Source organism: Plasmopara halstedii (genome assembly GCF_900000015.1).
Source record: "Plasmopara halstedii genome assembly, contig: Scaffold_323, whole genome shotgun sequence".
NCBI lineage: Eukaryota > Oomycota > Peronosporomycetes > Peronosporales > Peronosporaceae > Plasmopara > Plasmopara halstedii.
Window position 1 is genome coordinate 2,139,299 of NW_020187244.1, and position 7,067 is coordinate 2,146,365.

Below are 7,067 nucleotides of genomic sequence, written 5' to 3' on the forward strand. Positions count from 1 at the left end.
AGAAGCCAATCAAGTGAGCCCTAAAATTGACAAGTGCATATTTCATCGCAAGTAATTCCTAGTCGCGAACTCGGTGGTTCTTTCCTGCAGTGAAAATGCACTGCTAGAGCACCTACAGCAGAAGATGTCGGCGTCGACTACGTCCATGACGCCACCGTCGGCAACGAATGACTCCTTCCCATCCAAGCCGCTCATGGTCAGTGTTAAGACCTTCGATGGCAAGGATGGAGATGATCTCGTGTTCTGAAATAGACAGGCTAAGGTGTCCATGGCGTTCACCATGCTTCAGACCGAGTTACAGCGTGTGGCGCTAGCTATCTCCATGCGGCACTGACGTGCGGCACTTTGGTCGAAGCGGTGTTTCCCTCCCGAATGGAGCGGAAGCTGCAGCTTTCACAAGTTCACTCACCACCTAACTTAGCAAATCGCGTGCGATTGCATTTCTATGCCGCCCGACAGGGCAAGAAGGAATGGGTGGAGTTCGTCCTAGAGTTGTGTACTATAATTGCCGGTATGGTAGCCGATCCTCTTCCCGAGGTACTCGCACTGATCGTCTTCATGGAGGGCCTCCGCACTGGCGTGGCCAGAATGGAAGTCTTTCCGTATGCACCCGTCTTTTTTTAAAGAAGCAATAAATGTGACACTGAATGCCAAATTTAGTTTTTAGTCGGCACGACTGAGCTGAAATGCACACCCTAGCAGCTCGTCGAGCGGGCCTGTGCCATGAATATCAGCTATGCTGAAGGCGAAGAGGCAGAGCTCCAAGCTGCCGAGCAGCGTTCGAATACCCACGGTGTTTTGTCTGTGGGGACATCCGTCACCTCTGGACTGGTTGTCCCTTAGCGCAAGGCGCATCACAGTTCATCAAACCGACGTCCTGCTTCTCACCAGTCTTCTGATCAGTCACGGTAAAACGACAACACCCAACAGACGCGGAGTGGTCTACCGTGAATAAACTGAGTTCAGTTGAGCCTCAAAGAGGTATAGGCCAGCAAGGCCCAGCCCCAAAGAGCTCCGTGCTCTTGAACATGGAACGTATATGCAAGCCAGGGTTGCTGGTCGAGAAAGCGACCGCGAAGGGAATTACGATGCCATGGAAAATCCTGATCGAATCGGGGGCGTCGGGCAATTATCTCGACGCTCCACGATAGAAGAAAGTCAGCTGTGCTGAAGGCGCAGTTGGGTGACATCGTCACTGTTCGCCTAGCGGCGGAGACACGTGTCACGGTCCCAAAGGTCCCTGTGGACCTTGGTGTCAAGGTCTCTTGACCTTAATAGCGCGGAACGCTGTCTAGTCTTAGCCTTGAATTCAAGGTACGACCTCATCCTTGGTATGCCATGGTTGGAACACCATGAGCCACGGATCGACTGGATGTCCAAGACCTTGAGCGCTATGCGCACGTCTCCTGGCAAAGTTTTGTTGAGTCATGAACCCACCTCTTCTAGGAGCAAAAACGCTATTGGCGCGGGCACTGGACCGAAACGGTCAACGTGCTAGAGCTCGAAGTACCCGCGTTGGTGAACATCGAAGGTGTATTGGACAGGAGGCTCGCGAATTGAACGTGGAGCACTTAACCCACTGAGTGCTTGTCAAGTATTATAGCTGTCGCTGCATGCCATGCGTGGTATGATCGGACGAGGTCTGGGGCATTGAGATCGTGAATCCAGTGATGCAAGTAGAGTGGCACGTAATCCACTGAGCACTGCTCACGCCTCGAAGCGATCGCTGCATGTCACGAGTAGCATGGTTGGACGAGGTCCGTGGCATCTTGGGCATGATACTTCAGATGCGCGTGGTGTAACGAGATTACACGTGCCCTTGTAAAGAAGGGTGGGTCGCACAATCTTGTGCGACAGTACATAGGTGTGTATTAAGCAGATAGTTTTATAACGCAGTGTTGTGGCTACATCGTAAAATAAGTAACTACGTGGCAGTAGTAAAGCACATAACTATATTATTTAGGTATTAGGAACCTAGAATTTTTGATATAAGCGGCTCTGCCGCAACTAAAAACGATAAATACAATTTTGCTTCTGAACAGAAGTGTTCGTTTGCCTTGGTAAGGTTTATAGTACTTGGAGGTAGCGGATTACAAGCCGCTACACTCGTACTGGTTCTTAAAAAGAAGGTAAGGTTGGTGATCTTAGCTTAGCTTCCTAGCTACGACAGCCCGCTGCACTTGGTAGCACTCGTATTCAATCTACGCCTGAGTTGTTTCGACTGATCCTCGGTGAGGATGGTGGAATAATTTTGATTGGTTTAAGAAATACAGGACGTGCTCAATAAGCTGAAGTTCCTGCTGGCCCTGAGGAGGGCGTGGAGCACCTCGTTGCGCAAGGGCCCGAGGCCATGAGCGCGTGCCTAGAGGCGTTTCCAAGTTATGTTAAAACAGTTAAAACATAAGCCGTCAGCGTCGACAGCGTCTATGACGCCACCCTCGACAACGGATGATTCCTTCCGACCCAGGTGAGCGTTAAGACCTTCGAGGGTAAGAATGGAGAGAATCCGGATGAGAGAGGCCGAGATGGCTATGGCATCCGCCATGTTTCAAATCAAGCAACATCGCGTAGCGCTAGCTATCTTCAAGCTCGGGGGCCGAGAGCAAGAATGCGCACTAACGTACGGTGCTTCGGCTGAAGCTGCATTTCCCTCCTAAAGGAAGCAGAAGCGTCAGCTTCTGCGAGTGTTTTCGCCGCTTAATCCGGCATATCCGTTGAATACCGAATTCAACTACAAGTCGGCACGACTTGGTTGGAATGTACGCTCTCGGAGCTCCGTAAGGGGGGCTGAGCCAATGGATTTCAGCTATGCTGAGAAGGAGGGGGGAAAGCCCCGAGGTACTGAGCAGCGTGTAAACAACCGGCGGTGTTTTGTTTGTGGAGACACCCGTCACCTTCGGACGGGTTGACCTTTGCGCAAGGCGCGTAAAGGCTTGTTGAACGAACGTCCCGCTTTTAACCAGTCTGCTCAAGTCGTGAAGAGAACCTGTTTCTGTTGAGCCTGAAAAAGGTAGAGGGTAGCCGGGCCCATCCCCAAGAGCTGTGTGCTCTTAAACACGAAACGTGTGTACAAGCCAGGCTTTTTGGTCGTAAAAGCGACCGAGAAGGGATTTGATAAGCCATAGTAAAATCTTATTGATCCCCGGGCGTTATGCAATAATTCTCGACGCTCCACGATCGATGGAGGTCAGCTGTATGCTGAGGTGCTGGAAGCGCGGGCGAGTGACACCGTCACTGTTCGCTTAGCGACGGGGACTTGTGTCACTGTGCCGAAGGTCCCTTTGGACCTCGGTGTCAAATTTTTTGACTTTGATATCTTGAAACGCTGTCTAGGTTTAGACTTGGATGCAAGGTATGACGTTATTCTGGGATGGCATGATTGAAACCCATGAACCATGAATTGATTTAAGGTCGAAGATCTTGACCGCTACGCGCACGTCTGTTTAAGGAGGTTTAGTGAGTCATGAACCCATCTCTGCGAGAAAGAAGTAGCCCTATAGGCGCGAATACTAGATCGGGACGGTCAATTTGCTGAATATCGGAGTATCCGAGTTGCCAGACACCAAATATGTTTTGAGCAAGAGTCTCGAGCGTGGGTCGCGGGCACGTAACCTACTGAGCGCTGCTCAAGTTTTGTAGCAGTCGCTGTATGCCAAGAGTGGCATGGTCGGCCAAGGGCCGAGGCATCGAGGGCGAGACCCTTGTGATGCGCGTGGGGTAGCACGTAATCCACTGAGCACTGCTCACGTTTAAAAGCGGTTGCTGCATGCCAAGCGTGGCATGGTCGGACGAGGTCCGGGGCATCCCGGAGAAGGCCTTTCTGATGCACGTAAAAGGGCACATTATCCACTGGACGAAGACCGCGGAAATAGCAGCTCTTTGTCGGATGTTGTTAATAACATCAAGGCTCCGATAAAGCAGGGTGTAGGGGCAGTGGACGACGCCGAGGGCGTGTTCTCACTGGTCTCGATGAGCCGTGAAATCTCTAAAGAGAGAGACGGCAAAGCTGTATGATATCTGCAAGACGCAGGGCGTCGACCCTGACCCAGGGTGTTTCTTCCGTAGTCGATAGCTCACAGCTATATACCCTTGTCCACTGTATGACGGGAAAGGAAGACGGCGACGTCGCCCTTGACGCTATTTCCGCGGCGGATGGTCTTCTTGAGCTGGGCGAGATGTCCTTCAAAGAGTTTGGAGGTGCCTTGGAGGCAGGCAAATTTGGTCGAGGTGGTCATTTTGCGACCGACCGAAGAGACTAACTCGTCGTCGCTTCTAGATGAAGCTTTCCTGGAGGACACCAAGAGGGTTCTGAGCGCACGAAGTGGATCTTCGATCCTGACTACTCCCTCGGATCCGTACTATCCGTTGTTGAAGAAATTTTAAGACGTTGTGTCCAAAACCCGCCGTCTGTCCTACCTCCAAACCGAGGTGTGTGTCATGTGATCGACCTGGTCCCGGGAACCAAATACTGCGTAACATGCCAGTGAATCTTGCCCAAGGTGCAGTGCGGCGTCATTGACGCTTTTTACCGTGCGAAGCACGGGCAGGAATGTTGCGTGAGAGCAAATTTTCCCATTCGACACCCGCATATTGTATCCGTTAGCCGAACGGCAAGTAGCGTATCGCTCACGCTTATAATAAGTTAAACGCTGCCACCGTCCCGGCACAGACGTCAATTTCTAGAAAATATGATCTCCAGAACAACATGATTGGCTGTACAAAGTACAGTAAACTCGAATTGGTCGATGGGTAATTCCAATTGCTTATGAGAGCGAGTAATATTCCGCTGACATCGGTGAGTACTCCGAGCGGGATGCTTTGGAGTGACTGGTGATGCCCCAACAGCTGTTAAATACATCGGCAACATTCAATCGTCTTGTGACGCAATTGCTTAGGCCCCATCGGGCGAATGTACATACATACTTCGACGACATCTTCGTCCACAGTCGTGCGGGGCGCGGGAGGGCAGATGAAGGGAACCACATCGTCTATTTAAGAGCGGTGCTCGAGGGCATGCGTACGAATAAGCTGTATACTAATGCAGACAAGTGCATTGTTGCCGCGGGCGAAATTCCTTTTCTGGGTGCTTCATCATGAAGCGTGGCCATCGGGTGGATTCCGCTAAGATCAAAGCCATTGTGGACTGACCGTTGCCAAAGAACCAAAATGACTTGCGCAAGCTGCTGGGCCTCGTCAACTTATTGCACAAGAAAAACGAGACCATTGTCCTCTCCTTGAGAAGGATAAGGATTGGTGTTAGAACACCGATCATCGGGGGGCTTTTGACGGGGTCGAAGACAGCCCCTTTCATGCTACATCACTGGCGTTGCCAGACCCTGTTCGTCCTTTGAATATCGTCCGTGACGCCTCAGACTTTGCCATCGGCTGTGCACTGTTGCAAGCAAACGCTAAGGGGCGAGATCGGGTGATGGCATTCGAATCTCACTAGCTTCAGGCTGCAGGAAAGAACCACCGAGTTTGCGACCAGGAATTACTTGCGATGAAATATGCACTTGTCAATTTTAGGGCTCCCTTGATTGGCTTCAAGCCGTTCGTGATCTACACAGATCATGCGTCACTACGCACTGCGACACAGTCGCCTCACCTCTTCCAGAGGTTGACCAAATGAATCTCCTTCTTTCGCAGAAATTAACTACGAGGTAAAGTATAAATCAGAAAAGCAGAATGCTTTGGCTGATGCATTGTCACACAGACCAGATTATGTGCCAGACCCTGTTCGTCCTTTGAATATCGTCTGTGACGCCTCAGACTTTGCCATCGGCTGTGCACTGCTGCAAGCAAACGCTAAGGGGCGAGATCGGGTGATGGCATTCGAATCTCACTAGCTTCAGGCTGCAGGAAAGAACCACCGAGTTTGCGACCAGGAATTACTTGCGATGAAATATGCACTTGTCAATTTTAGGGCTCCCTTGATTGGCTTCAAGCCGTTCGTGATCTACACAGATCATGCGTCACTACGCACTGCGACACAGTCGCCTCACCTCTTCCAGAGGTTGACCAAATGAATCTCCTTCTTTCGCAGAAATTAACTACAAGGTAAAGTATAAATCAGAAAAGCAGAATGCTTTGGCTGATGCATTGTCACGCAGACCAGATTATGAGCATGCTCTTGTCACGACAATGACGTCGTTCGTGATGGATTTGATGTGCGCCGCGTATGTGGGTGATGATTTGTGAATAGAGCTGCTACCCGCTCTTGGGAGCAAGGAGTTTGATGATTCGGACCAGAAATTGTCGTCGCGACTGCGTGCACGGCTGCATCGATATTCATTAAATAATGGATTCCTGTATTATAGCACCTCTACGGTTCCGCCACGAATTATGGTTCCTCATGATGAGGATATGAAGAACCGTATCCTCTATGAGACCCACGACACTCCACTCAGTAGTCATCTTGGTCGTGAAAAGACCTACAGCTCTGTGAGTTGCCATTACTGGTGGCGCAAGCTGTACAAATGGACGAGCACCTATGTGCGCGTGTGTGTGACGTGTCAAAGGGTGAAATTCTTTCAGAATGCGGCGGCGCCGCTGGCTAGTTTGTCGATACCCTCCGGGTGTTGGCATTCCATGAGTCTGGACTTTGTGTTTGGCCTGTCGAAGCCCTCGGCGAGCAACACCATTGTGGTGGTCTTCGTTGACCTTTGAGCAGGATGGTTCATCTTGCGGTGGTGCCGGACACCATCGACGGTCTGGTGCAGCAACGCTGTTTGTCGATCGTGTCTTTCGACATCATGGACTCCCGGAGTCTTTTGTCTCTGACAAAGACTCGCGCTTTACTGGAGAGTTTCTGTCGACGATCTTCAAGGTGCTGGGCACCAAGCTGGATATGTGAACAGCGGACCATCCGCAGACCGACGGTCGATGTCTTTAAGACAAAGCTCCGATTTATCAGACCTTTCAAGGTTGCGGCCAAGCGTGGCCTTGCGTAAACGCTAAACATTCCGAAACGGATGCGCATCCATCCGGTGCTTTATGTGGGCTTGCTCAAGTCGTACCAGGGTGCAGCGCAAGTGAACGAATGCGTTTACGCCAGAGCGGCGCCCGCA